The sequence below is a fragment of the Leucopleurus acutus genome, assembly GCF_964270905.1.
Source record: "Leucopleurus acutus genome assembly, chromosome: 3".
Lineage (NCBI taxonomy): Eukaryota > Metazoa > Chordata > Mammalia > Artiodactyla > Delphinidae > Leucopleurus > Leucopleurus acutus.
In genome coordinates this window covers 99,062,035-99,076,104 of record NC_139145.1, presented here as the reverse complement: position 1 = coordinate 99,076,104, position 14,070 = coordinate 99,062,035, and positions in this window count along the sequence as shown.

The window sequence follows — 14,070 nt, the reverse complement described above, 5'->3', positions numbered from 1 at the left end:
TAACTGTTTACAGAGTTGTTTTGGACATTGAACAAAATAATGACTATAAAAGCTCTACTCAAATGCAAATTATGTGTTATTATTAGTAAAGTTTTTATTTTATTCCAAGACAGAGGAACAGTGGTAGTCATTCATTTGGTATTTCTTTTATTCCTGTCACTTGTTTTACATGTTTTCCCCATCTATTTCTGTCCACTGTTCTCTTCAAATTTCGTCAGTTTAGAATGCTATTGTCATTATTGAGTCATGACGCTGAGTCAGCCATTGAGAATATGAATCAGCTGAAATTAAGGGAAGAAATATCTCAAGTCCAGTAGGACCTGACTATATGGAGTCAACTTCTGTTGAAGACAAGGAACCATCTTGCGTTGTAAAATTCTAAGTAAAACTGTAAGTCAGAGTAATAAGCCAGAACTTCTAGGGCAAAGGACTAGGGAACTCAACAGACAATGAATAAAGAGTCAGAGGAATTTACGAATAGCTGCAGAGGGCAGTTTTGAACCTGCAGGCCTAGTACCCTATAATCACCCTTGAAGACAGGAATATTGTAATCTCAGCGAGCTGAATAAAGGAGGCTAACCAGTGAATCAAGCCTATAGTTACGTAATGGCTTGCCTTGCAGTTCTGAAAGCTTGCTGACAATAGGTTCTCTTTCTCTTCACCCTTTCATTGAAATTTCTTGACCCAGGAGGGTTGAACACCTGGTAGAAGCCCATGCCTAAATCAAATTCCGTAAACATTGGTCATTATCGTCCACCATGTTTCAATTGTGATTGATGTATTCATAAATCAACAATTCAAATTTGTCTGTGAAACCCTAGTGCAGAGAGTCTCAATCTTTGGTTTTAAGCCATAGCCCCTTTGGAAGTCTGGTAGGGCCTATGGACCACTTCTTAGAATGATGTTCTTAAAAGTATAAAACAGAATTCATAGGATACTAAGGAAACCAATTATACTGAAGAATAGTTATCAAACATATAAAAAATGAGTGATAAAGTAACATAGATGCTTCTTAATACATGAAATAAGATGTATTGGTGGGTTTAGTAAGTACTGTACCTTCAAAGCAGTGATGAATGTTAATGATATTTCAAGGTATTGACAACAATGGTTGGTGACAAAGTCACAGGTAACTATTATGCTTTGTTGCCTATCCTCATAATTGAAAGAAATACTAAATTTCAGTTACAGGTTAGTGAAAATAAATGAGTGAGTCTTTCTCCCATCCAAATATATAGATCCCCGGAATACCATCTAAGAGCCCCCTGGGTGTCTGTGGACCCAAGGTAAGCACTCCCACCAGGGTGGCTTCTTTGCTTCTGGTCCAAAGGACAGGCACATGGATTATGATGAACTGCATTACTTGTATCTTCTTGGTGTATCTACATATAAACCCAACTTTCACAGCTTCGCTCCAAATGGCATTCTTCTGTTTAATGGCAAGAAATAAAGGTAACATTCATTTGGGAACTAGAGGCAATGTATACTTGTTTTGTGCTTTTGCTAAGGTGACCAGATATCCCCACAACAGCTGGTCAAGGTTTTAGAGTACGTGTCCAAATAAACTTTTAGAGTCATCTTGACTTTATGTGAGGGTTTCCAGGGCCCTTAGGGAAGCCAAGAAGGCTAGTAAAAAAGTGGGCTAACAGCAAGATAAAGGTAAGCTAAGGCCCACATTAAGATGTGACAGAGAACAGGAACAGAAAGAGGCAAGGAGTGTTTGGGCTCAGGCGTCAAAATAAGCCCAGGTGGGGCTGTTCTGTACAATTTCAGCCCCAGGTCCCAGGCCTGGGGCAGCCACACGGTGTGGGCCAAACAAGGTGTTTTTACTAATTTCACAGTGAACACTTTTTCAGTCACTCCCCCACATGAGTAGAAACAAAAACAAAACCTACTATTTTAGTTTGGGGGAGCTAGTTTTATTTTAGGGGCTTAAAGGAAGCAAAGAAGGTACTGATGTCCACAATGAAGCAATACTGATATAGAATGTATGCTTCAGGAAGCAAAAGGATTTAACAGATCTTAGAAGTAATATACTTTAACCTTTCAGTGACATAGGTTTTAATTTTGGCATCATTTTTTTTTAGGAGATGTTGCTACAATGTTTTTCTTTTAATGTGTACAACTTTTGCAGTAAATTGTATTGCATCAGCCAAATTTTATATACATACATGTACACATACATGTGTACACATATGTGTATGTAGATACATATAGTTTTGTTTTTGTATGTCTTATTGGCTAATACCTGGAGAAAGAAGCATCCCTTTTAGAAAATAAAGGATAGTAAATCAAAGGGATGATACCTGTGTGCTCATGTTTACTTACTCATTTGTTCCTGAGTCACACAGTATTTCCAAACAAATGTCTGAGGTTGCGGCACATCCTTTGATAAACGTTGAGTCAAAACTGGATGAGGGAACTGCTATGAATAGAAAAAAGGTAATTCAAGTTGTATGGTAGGTTTAGGAAATGTGGAAATGAGATCATATTCAGAGAACAAAAAATTTACTTCTGAAAATAACTGCGTTTCTGAATACCGTATCATCTAACCAGGGGACAGTACTCTGGGTGATGGAGGAACTGCCAGTGTCTCTGGGAGATGGACTTGGTTGGCTGAAGGCAGAGGTGTGGGAGCAGCTGCTGCTCCTCTTGAGAAGTGGGAATGCCAAGGGGGCAAGGGGGCAGCCCTCCAGGTTGGCCTCGCAGTTATCTGTGCCCTTTGTTCAGTGCATGTCTTTCATAGCAGTCTGAGTGTGCCCTGTGGCATTCTCAGACTTCCTTTTGGTTTCTATGTTTCTGAGAAGTGGCGTAGTCTCAGCTCAGAAACTCTCCAGCCACGCTAATACCATTCTCTGCATGTGGGTGTGGTGACACTGGCCCTTGGAATCCTCTCATTTTCCATCCCCTTTCACAGAAGGATAATGGTTAAAGTCCCAGCCATGGTTCTATCCAGGGATGTGGTCTCAAAATTTAACTATAGGAAAAATACCACCACGAAGTTTCCCTAGAACTCATCTTTGCAGTGTCTTAAATGGAATTGTGAAACATTTGGGGTCCTTTGCTCCCAATAAAAACGTGTTCCCTGCTTTTCATTCAAGAAGCCATTTCCTTCCTGGAATATTTTTTAAAAACACACTGCACACAGTGTTCTGGGAGCTGCAGGAGGATTAAGAATGACCTTTAGCCGAGGAACCAGGCAGCACAACTACAGGAGATTTTGACCTATTTTCTTTTTTATGTGTATAATATTGCACCTCTGTGGAAAACACTGGCGAGGTTCTAAACCAGCCTCAAGCAGATGCTAAATATTCTCAGAGAGATGGCCTTGAATTGGTAGAGAAATTGTCTAAATACACACCAGGGTAAGCCCAGTTCCAATCTGTTACAGGCACGTCCCATTCAAAGGAGGGGTTGGGATTTCTTTTAAAAGGACAGAATATAAGATAAAGTGTACATTATGATAATACCATTTCCTTACACCAGCTATTACTTGACAGTTTGAGGAACACTTTCATGATTGTCTCATTTGATCTTTTTAGAGATAAGGTTAACAGAGCAATGATATAGTTGTGTTATACAATTATATAGCAGATGGAATTAACAAGGGCATAAGAGCACTCAGCTTTAAAAAAAAAAATCTTCCTCTGTGTTAAATAGTTAATATGACAGAACAGATATGGCAATGAAAGGATGAAGTATGATAAACAGAGTTAATTCAGAAAGAAAATAAACATTTATGGAACACTTACTATGAGCCAGGCACTGTGCAGGGACCTCGGCATGCATTATTCCATTTGATTCTGACAACAGTTTGGAAGCATTGAGTATTTTAACAAAGACAAAACTGACGATCAGAGAGGAGTGATTTCACTGAGGGCATAAAGTAATTGTACAATCTGAGAGGTGAGCCCATGTCTGTATTGTAAAGCCCATTGTCTTGTCATCATAACACCCTACCTCAAGTTACTTAGGATGAATGTTGCCCACCAGTTCTTCTCTTTCCTTTTAACTTTTATCATCCCTTCAGAGGGTGTGATCATACTCTCCATAGGGCCTTTCATCATCATTATCACCATCATAATGTGATCACTCACTGACCCCATTTAATGCATCTTACTATTGTTGCTTATAGATTTCTCATCTTACCCACATTATACTATATGTTCTTTGGAAGTAGGTCTTGGAGTCTTACTCATTTTTATACCTTAAGCAGCATCTTACATACTGTTTTGTGTCTAATATCTACTCAATAAAAATTTTTGAATGAAACTAAGTGAAGCAAAATGCTTGTAATCCAGGGAGCCTGTTAACTAAAGAGTTTGAAGAAAAAAATAATGTTCTGGCTAAAGGATGGTAGTGTAAAGTTATATATTCTTTACCTCTTTCCATGAAACCTACAAAAGGGATGAAATTTAAAACGGGAAATTTTGATAGAAAATGTCCATGTGCAATGAAACTAGGAAATAGCTAAAATCTCACATCACATTATCTGCCCAAAATAGTGAATCAGGACCGAATCAAGGGAGGGTATAGAAAGCTGAGACACACCTTCTGGGTTCCAATTAGCATTCAGATTTCTCTCAAAGTGAGTGCTATAAGGGGCCCAGGTGCTACTCTTTTACTCAGAGCAAGGACTGAAGGTGTGGTTGGGACACAAGAGAAATGCACCCTCTGGGGGATTGTTCTACATAGTAGAGCAGAGAGGATGGTAGACAGATGGAAGGACGTTATTGAGCAAGACATATTTATTTTTCCCCCAAATAGAATTCCTATTTAGGAGGCAAGGCAGAGAGGATGAAAAAGTGGTAATGGCAACCAGATTTGCAGTGGTTGCTCAGATTCAAACAAGGAACTACAAATAAACAGAAATAACCAAACAAAAGATAGAGCCAGAGTCTCTCATGATCCTTACTGACATTGTGCTTGGGTGATCTACTCACTCAAGAGAATATGATGAATATGGCTAAAAACTGAGGACTCAGACCCAATCTGAAACCTGTAGCTGCCCTAGCTTACCCACTGACTCCCCTCCATAACTACCCTCCTCTCCAAGCCAGGAGAGAAGTGCATTCCCTTCAGAGCAGAGTCTATGTTTTCATGTAGCCTTAGGCATACTAATAACACCAAAAGCAAATTTAAAAAACAAACAAAAAACGAAAAGGAGGCAAGAAACTCAACAATCAGAATGCAGATGAAGATTAGTGTTAAAAAGAATTATTCCAGGGCTTCCCTGGTGGCGCAGTGGTTGAGAGTCCGCCTGCCGATGCAGGGGACACGGGTTCGTGCCCTGGTCGGGAAGATCCCACATGCCGCGCAGCAACTAGGCCCGTGAGCCGTGGCCACTGAGCCTGCACGTCCGGAGCCTGTGCTCCGCAACGGGAGAGGCTGCAACAGTGAGAGGCCCGCGTACCGCAAAAAAAAAAAAAAAAAAAGAATTCTTCCAGCAAACCAAATCATCTCAGATGTGTATCTATCTCCACTCCCAAAGAAATAAAAGAAAAATACATCTTTTTAAAGACAATTTGAAAATGAAATATAAGAGATCAAAGAAGAATAAGCAAAAGAAGTTAAAGTAAGCTGAGAGTTATGAAAGAAATTGAAGATAATAAAAATATCCTAGAAATGAGAATCACATTAGAACAGATGTTGAAAACGTATTCAGCAAAGCAGAGGTCAGACTAGAGAGACTAAAATAGCATTTGCAGGATGAAGAAAACTCAAATAAATGAAATTAAGTAGAAAGAAGATGACAGTTATTAAAGACAGCCAGCATCCAGTCAACATATGAGATAATTGTATCCCTGAAGTAGAGAACAGAACAAATGCAGCAGGAAATAAAAACGTCAAAAATAAAATTAAACTCCACTGATAAAAAGTATGATCTGACTCTGCAGATAAAGAGATTTCAGGGGAAAAAACTGATCACAGAATAACACAATGCCATGTACGTCAAGTTACTGAAATTTAAGGACAATGTAAGAATTCCTAGGCATCTACGCAGAAAAAGCAAATTTCCTATAAGGGGGAAAAGAGCAGGCTGACCTCAGATTTCTCAACAGAGGTATTCAATTAGAGAAAAAAGTGGACAACAAAGTCTAGTCAACCACAAGATGAATCAAAATTAAGTCTCAGGAAAGGGGAAGGCATAGTGTTAGAGGATGAGGTGGAGCCTAGAATTTGTTTACTATAGAGCTAAACCAAATGCACGTAAAATTATGGTTAAAGAACAATGTAACTATTGTAAATCCTAAACATATAAAATAAACATACAATATAATATATAATATGATGTAATAGTCCAAAATTTTCAGTAGGGAAATTAACCTTTTTTCTTCTCTCCTCATTCATAGCATCAAAGGATGCTGAATTCAAGAAACAAAATATCCTTGATCACTTTTAGAAACTGATGCACAATATTTAAAATTTTTACATTTGTAAATTATTTCTGAACATCCTGTAAACAGTCTTTGTATTTTGTGTTTTTCTCATGCTTTAAAAGGATTTAGTGAGTGAGGCAAGGTAGGGATTGTCAGCAGGGATAGTGACTAAAATGTTAAACCATTCAGTTGAAAAAACAGCATTTATTTGGCTTTGTTGGTGATGATTTCGGTTTTCCCTTTCTAGGAATAATCTGACTCTCAATCAGGAGTGATTAAATTATAAAATTATGATATAAACAGTGGAATACCATGCCGTTGTTAAAAAGAATGAAAGAAGTCAACAGGGGCTCACGTGGAATGTTCAAGCAATGTTGTTAAGTAAAAAAATTAAGTTGCAGACCTATAGTTTGATATCCTATTTGAACAGAAGAAAAAACTGTGCATGCATATGTACCGTTAGTGGCTCCCTCTGGAGCCTAAGGTAGGTGGGTGAGAACAGGGGTCTTCTACTTTTTACTTTATTTACTAGGTACTGTTTGAAATTTTTGCAAGAGTAGATATAATTTTTTTTTAACAAAAGAGAAGTCAAAGGACAAATTTTCATTTTTTCATCGAATGACCGTAACAGTCATGGTCAGTGACTTAGAAAGATAATCTGGTGAAACTGATTTGCTTAGAAGTGTCCTTTAAGATTCTGTTCCCACTCAGGTGGACACTTGGTCCGGCTCTGATGCAGTCCACCCCATCTCTGGGCAGAATACAGACGGAGGGGATGGTTGCAATAGTGGAGGAAGCCTGGGAGCACCATCAGAGATCTGTGGAATGGCGCGAGCTCAAGGGTGGTGTTAGCAGAGAAGAAGGCATTTTCAGAGCAGACTGAGGTATTTACCTGGTTGAAGGAGCCCAGGCAATGAGGAGTAGCTGGCCCAGAGCACAGCTAAGGAAATGGATATCTTACCTTCTGTAAAAAGAGGTTCGTTCACTTCAGTACTCTTAGAGGAAAAACAGTTTCAAGAAGGCAGAACACGAGTGGGCTGTGAGGAGGCCTTACTGGGGCTCCTCTGTCACCAGGTAAATCTTGGGGATCAGCGCCAAGTCTGGGAGGGCAAAGGCACACTGACAGGAAGTGGGGTGCAGTAGGGCAACAAGATTTGTATTCTTGTTCTAGAGCTGATACCACATCATCCTCTGGCCTGTTCTCAGTGGGATGTCCCACTCCACGCTATAAAGGGTTTAAAGGGAGGATCAATTGTGAACAGCTGAGAAAGTGGTCAGCCAAGGCACAAAGCACTGTACATTGTAAAGTGGTCTTTAAGGAGGCGTCCACCTCGCCTCCCTGCTTTACCTCATTTTATTCCTGGAAGCACTTTTTCAGCTTCCCCGTCCTTTGGGCATCTTTCTCTCACCACTCTTGTTTTGGTTTCCTGCTTGCCCACCGATTCCCTTGTTAGAGCCACACCACACGGATGGTTCCCCTGGCTGCTGACAACAGAGGTGACGGGTTGGCAGTTCTGATAGTACAGATGTTGTTTCTTTCTTCCTCAGAGAACCTGCCTCTAGCTGATAGGGCTCTATCAACGTGGCCAAGGCTCCTTACCAGAGCCCCAAATGCCTCCAGCGCTGGAGGGCACCTGCCAGTCGTGGCGCCCCGTGTGCACACTCCGCACCAGCCTCCGGCCTCCGGGGAGACGGTGGGCTCACCGACCCCTGGGAGAGCAGCCACTGTGCCTCCCCAGTCCAGACCTTCCCACGGGAAAACTCATGGACCGCTTTGGGAGCCACTGGCTACTAAACTGAGGTCTATTTTGGAAACTTTCCTCAGAACTTAGTAGCCACATGAGAAGGCCACCAGGAAAGAACCTCAAGTACTCAAATGCATCTGATAGGCAATAACCTCCAGTGGTTCTCAGGAGGGAACCATGTCAGGGCGTCTCTGGGCCTCATCTCCCCAGAATTGCTTAGCAAGGACAAAGCACCTGAGGGAACAAGTTCAACATCAAAAAAGCCAGACCTTAAATGGCGCTTGTGAATGAGAAGTGATTTGCATAAACATGCATTCAGTGAGTGCTAAAGGCCTTCCTCTGGGGCCTTTCCGACATGTTCTCTCTTCCTGGTATGTTTCCCTCTCTTCTGACTCCTCTCATCCTTCAAGTATTAGTTTCCATGCCAGTTCCCCGGGGAGGCCTTGCCCCATTCCCTCACTGCCCTATGTCCCCTTATTATTCATTCTCAGAGATTTATTTTGCAGCATTTACCACAATTGGAATCAAATAATTTGTGTAATTCGCATTTGTCCTGTTCACTGGTACATTCCCACCACCTAGCACCATGCCTAGTGCACGTAACTATTGGATGAATGCACGAACGCTGTGACTGAGGAACTCAAGAGCATATATGACAGGGTTTAACACAGGACTCTGACAGCTTTGGATGGAGTCACAAGACAATAGATGGCATCTACCCCCATAACATAAAGCGAGATGCTGGGCTTGTAGAGGTTTTGTTCTCCTTAGCTTCTGGCTCCACAGTGGCGTAAGGGCTTGATGTTGAGCAGTCAGCTCATGTGGGAAATCAGAGGGTTTCTATGGAGCGTTGAGAGTGTGCTTCCCCTCACCACAGGCTAATGAGAGCGGCTTCGTGGAGACCACTTAGATGTTGGCAAGGATGCAGAGAAAAGGGAACCTGGTGCACTGTTGGCAGGAATGCAAATTGGTGCAGCCGCTGTGGAGAACAGTGTGGAAATTCCATAAAAAATTAGAAATAGAACTACCGTATGATCCAGCAATCCCACTTCTGGATGTTTATCCAAAGGAATTGAAATTGAGTTCACAAAGAGACACCTGTACTCCCATGTTCATTGCAACACTATTCACAGTCGCTGAGATATGGAAACAACCTAAATGTTTATAGACGAATGAATGGGTAGAGACAATGTGGTAAATACATACAGTGGAATATTATTCAGCCTTAAAAGAGAAATCCTTCCATTTGTGAGAACATGAATGGACCTGGAGGACATTATGCTAAATGAAATCAGCCAGACAGAGAAAGACAGATACTATGTTTTCTCAATTGTGTGTAGAATCTAAAATAGTCAAACTCATAGAAGCAGAGTAGAACGGTGATTACCAAGGCCTGAGGTGGGGGTCAGGTGGAGATGGGGAGGTGATGGTCGAAGGGAACACAGTTTCAGTTATGCAAGAGAAATAAGTTCTGAGATCCACTATACAGCCCAGTGCCTATAGCTAACAATACTGTACTGTATACTTAAAATTTGCTAAGAGGATAGATCTTCTGTTAAATATTTTTATCCCGTGTGTGTACACATACACAAATAATGATAATAACGGGGGCAAGAGGAAACTTTGGGAGGTGATGGGTACGTTTGTGGCCTTGCTGCGTTCACGGTATACACTTATCCTCAGACTCATTGAATTGTGCACGTTAAATATGTACAGCCTTTTACATGTAATCATTCTTCTATACAGTCAGAAAGAAAAAGAAAACCTGCTTTGTGACTCTGCAAGCTTAGGGGTCACAGAGGGGGCTGGAAACTGATTTATGTCTGAGAAACCTCCAGTCCTCCACCAGAGTGGAGGACGCATTTGCAGGTCACTACACCTGCATAGGTAGCAGGCCTGAAGTGCTTACTTTTGTTTGCGGCTGGGGTGGGAGGGTGATGAGAGACCAAACACCTCTAGTTGGCATATGCTGGCCTGGTTCTTCAGAAAAGGGCTCTAAGCTGCTAGTTTCCTGCCTGAAGAGGTCGGGGTGTGCTGTTGGAGATGCCCTGAAAACACCCTGAGAGGCTGGAGAGCTCAGCAGGGTGCTGTCCCAGGCAAGGGGGACGGGCTCTGACAATGCCTAGAAAGCAGCCAAGGGCAGATTTCAGAGGCGCCGTCAAATAGGCCTTTTCCTTCCCCTTATGCCTCCCCCCTGCCCTCTGTTCCTTCAGCCCTGGGAGGTGCCAAGAAGTGGGAGGAGGGGGGAGGGTGGCAAGAAGCACTTGGCTTCCAGCCTAAATCAGGCCGAAGCTGGAAGAAGGGAGAAGATTTAATTTTAAATGCATTTCAGAGTTTTGGCTATTACACCAGACTGGACTTACTAGTTCCTGAAATGAGACCTATGCTAAAAGTGACCACAGGACTTGACCATCTAAGAGTAGCTGTCCTAGAGGAATTGTGAGACTTGCCAGAGATCTCATCTCTGGGGACAGAAACAGCCATGAAAGTGGGTTTGTGAGATTGCCCTACCCAGTCCCTCTAGTTGGATGCAACAATCTCTGTTTCATTCTAATATAACCATGGTGTGTAGATATTATCCCAACCTACCAGTGATGATGGAAGGAAGATTCAGGAGTTTGGGCAAATTGCCCTGGGTCTCAGGTTGGTAAATCTCAGAACCAGGTCTCAGCCCCGGGGTGTAGGACTCCATGTTCCATTTTTGGCTCTCTACGCTGCAAGGCATTTTCAACTTTACTTCCAGACTTTGCATGTCTTGCTTGTAGGTCCCTGGTTTGAACTGGCCTTCTCACTATTGATAAGCCAAGTCATCGTTAACCAAAAACAGAGAAGAAATGGTAATACGTGCAGGTTAACAGAAGGGAGGGGCCATAATAGATCATTCAGGTGAGAACAGTGAGTTAAGAGAAGGGAAGTGCAGGTGGGGATGTGATAACTGGCTACCGCAGCAACAAAGGCTTGTCAACAGGGGCCGAGAGGGGAAGGGAGCAGAACGGGGACAGGAGGAGCTTTGCCCACTGTCCCTAGTGCCCCCTCACACTTGTTCTCAACTGCAGAGTCTGTAGCTCAGATGGCCATGAGAGCCCTGGAGACCCTCTTCGCACCCCTTTGACAAGGCTGCCTTAAATGAACTCTATTCCTTGGGAGGAGAAGGGAAAGCTTACAGGTGTAAGAGGGAGAGTCATTTTCACAGGAGACTTTTCCCCAAAGCATCATAACTGAAATGAAGCTTGTCAACCCCCTCTGATAACTAGATGGCAAGAAGCACTTACAGACAAGGCTCTTTTAAAAACTCTCCCCTATGAAGACACGTGGAAAAGAGAATTAATAGAGAGACTATTAAAAGTTAAGCTTTAGTCTGGAACAAATGCATCAGCACTGTAAGTTACTGGTAGCGGTGATGTTAAGAGAAGCTATAATGTGGTGCCTGAAAAGTTCACAGAGAAAACATTCTGCAGAGCAATCAGGAGCAGAGACTTTGAAATGCTCGAGGTTGTGTTTATCTACCACAGGGACTCAATCACGGTTATGCGAAAATCTAATAGGGTTTTCATTTCTGGCTGGCTGTTTGTTTGTCAGGTATATTGCTACAAAACTCTCCAAGTCGAAATAAAAGATGGAAAGAAATAATTGGAAAATAAACAGCAAAAAAATACGTATAGAAAACTTACTAGGTGTCAAGCACCACTCCACATATATGTGATCACAACAACCCTCTGAGGCAGGTTACTACCCCACTCAGGGGGGGAAGCTGAGGCTGGAGGGCTTTGCAGGCTCGCCCATGCTCTGCAGCCTGACTGTGCTCTGAACGGCTGGTGGTGTGACGCCTCTAGTTTGGCACTTTCCCCCTCCTCCCTGTCTTCGTATCACTTGCCAGCAGTGGCTGCTGGGCTGTTCTCAGCTCCTCCCTAGGAAGAGTGTAAGATCCTGAGGTCTCCTCCTGCTCTGGTGGCTGTCATTTAAACATCTTCATTTCATCATCTACGAAATGAAGACATTTGTTTGTTCTAGGTGCTGTTGACGGGCCCTGCTAACTCTATCACTGCAGGAATCCCAAAGTCCTTTGATTATCCTCAAAATGTCAACTGCTTAGAAGGTTATGGAAGCGCTAGGCATTAAAAAAAAGGTCAGGAAAAGCATATGTCAAATTTAAAGGAACATCAGGCTAGAGATGCTTAGACTGCCATCCTCTGCCATCCTCTACCATGTCCCTGAGCAGTGGGGAAATGAAACCAGAACCTATCTGTCAGTTATGATAAACAATAAAAATAAGTTTTTAAACCATTTCATTTTATGTTCCAAACCATTATAGACCACGTAGATGCTCATATTCCAGCGGTGACTAGAGGTATGAATGCCAGTGCTGGAAAGAGCTGTACCTTTTGAAGGTGTCCAGTTAGTTATTCAGGGCAAAGGGATTCCCAAAGTCAATCTGCCATCAGTAACTCATTCCTTAATCATGACTTCGGGAAGATAAAGTGGCAAGGCACACAAACCTGAATGATACAGCAGTCTTTCGCAGTAATCCAAATCCTCTGGCCACATGAATTTTAAATGACATATATGGATAGCCTGCCTCATTCATTCTTTCAGTAAATTACTATTGAGCACCTTCTCTATGCCAGGCACCAGGCTAGGAGCTGGGGACACACCAGTGAACAGGGCAGTCTCTACTCTCATGGAACTTATTTAATTAATAATACAATTAGTATTTAATTATAATTGTGATAAATGCCGCAAAGGAGAAGCATAAGATGAAAGAGAACATACACTAGGGTGACCCAAGTTAGTCTGAAAGGTTAGAGAATGCTTCCTGGAGAAAGTGATGTTTAAGGGGGAGATCTTAAGGGTGAGGAGGCCTTAGCTAAGTGAGAGAGGGATGGAGGGTAGAGCCGGTGGTGCAGAAGGACTGCAAGTGCTAAGTAAGGCCTGGGGGTGGCGGAGCAAGGGTGCTGGAGACCCTGAAGGCAGGCCCTTGTGACTGGCATGGAGTGGGAGCGGCAGGAGATGAGACAGGTAGATCATGCTGCCTATGTGGAATTCTGTAAGCCCCCTGGAGTCCACGAAGTATAGAAAGGCAGTCCGTCATTTCTCAAACCTGGTGGCCGATAATGTGGGCTCAGGCTTCAGGAAGCACTCTCCCGTATTTCACAGACCAGATAAGGAATTCTTACCATCCTTCTCCAGATGCCCAGATTGTCCCAAGTATCTAATTATAGCAAGACACACCAGCCTGGCCACCACACTGAATTAAGCAGGCAGGAGTTGTAAATAATAACACATCTCCACCATCATATAGCAGAATCATCTGACCCCAACTGGAGAATTAAGCAATCATGAAATATCAGAGCCACCTATTGCCACAGCCAGCCTCCAGCCCCAATCTCAGAAAGGTAAAACGAGTGGGGCAGGTACGTGTAGGTCTACATCAATGAAACCCCGAACACTCCACCTCGAAGACTTAAGCTTCTCTCAACCTTTGTCCCCTTTGTAATCAATCAAAACAGACTCATCCTCACCTAGAAAAATAATGCTCCAACAAACTGTCCCTGTTGCATTCAGCAGATTGCTGGTCTTCAGAACTCCCAAGTGCTTTACAAACAATAACTGAGCCTCTTCCATACCCCAGTTAGAAGGCATATTTTCACCCTGTAGCTGAGGAAAGAAGTTGAGTTGAAAGACAAGTACAATGTCAAATGTCCAGTGGGGGAGGGAGGGCTGCTGAAGTAACTGCAACATTGGGAACCTCATTCATTCCTGGGGCTCCTCATAAACCCAACCAGAATCATGGCTGGCACTGAGCATTCTGGGTTTTTAATACTAGCGCTTACTTGAGGCTCGCTTCCTTTCCTCCTCCATTAGTCATTCGGAAAACTTGTAGAGACTGCATGCTAAGGATCCAACTAGAATGTTCTTATGTCTAATTCACACTGGATACCCCTTAG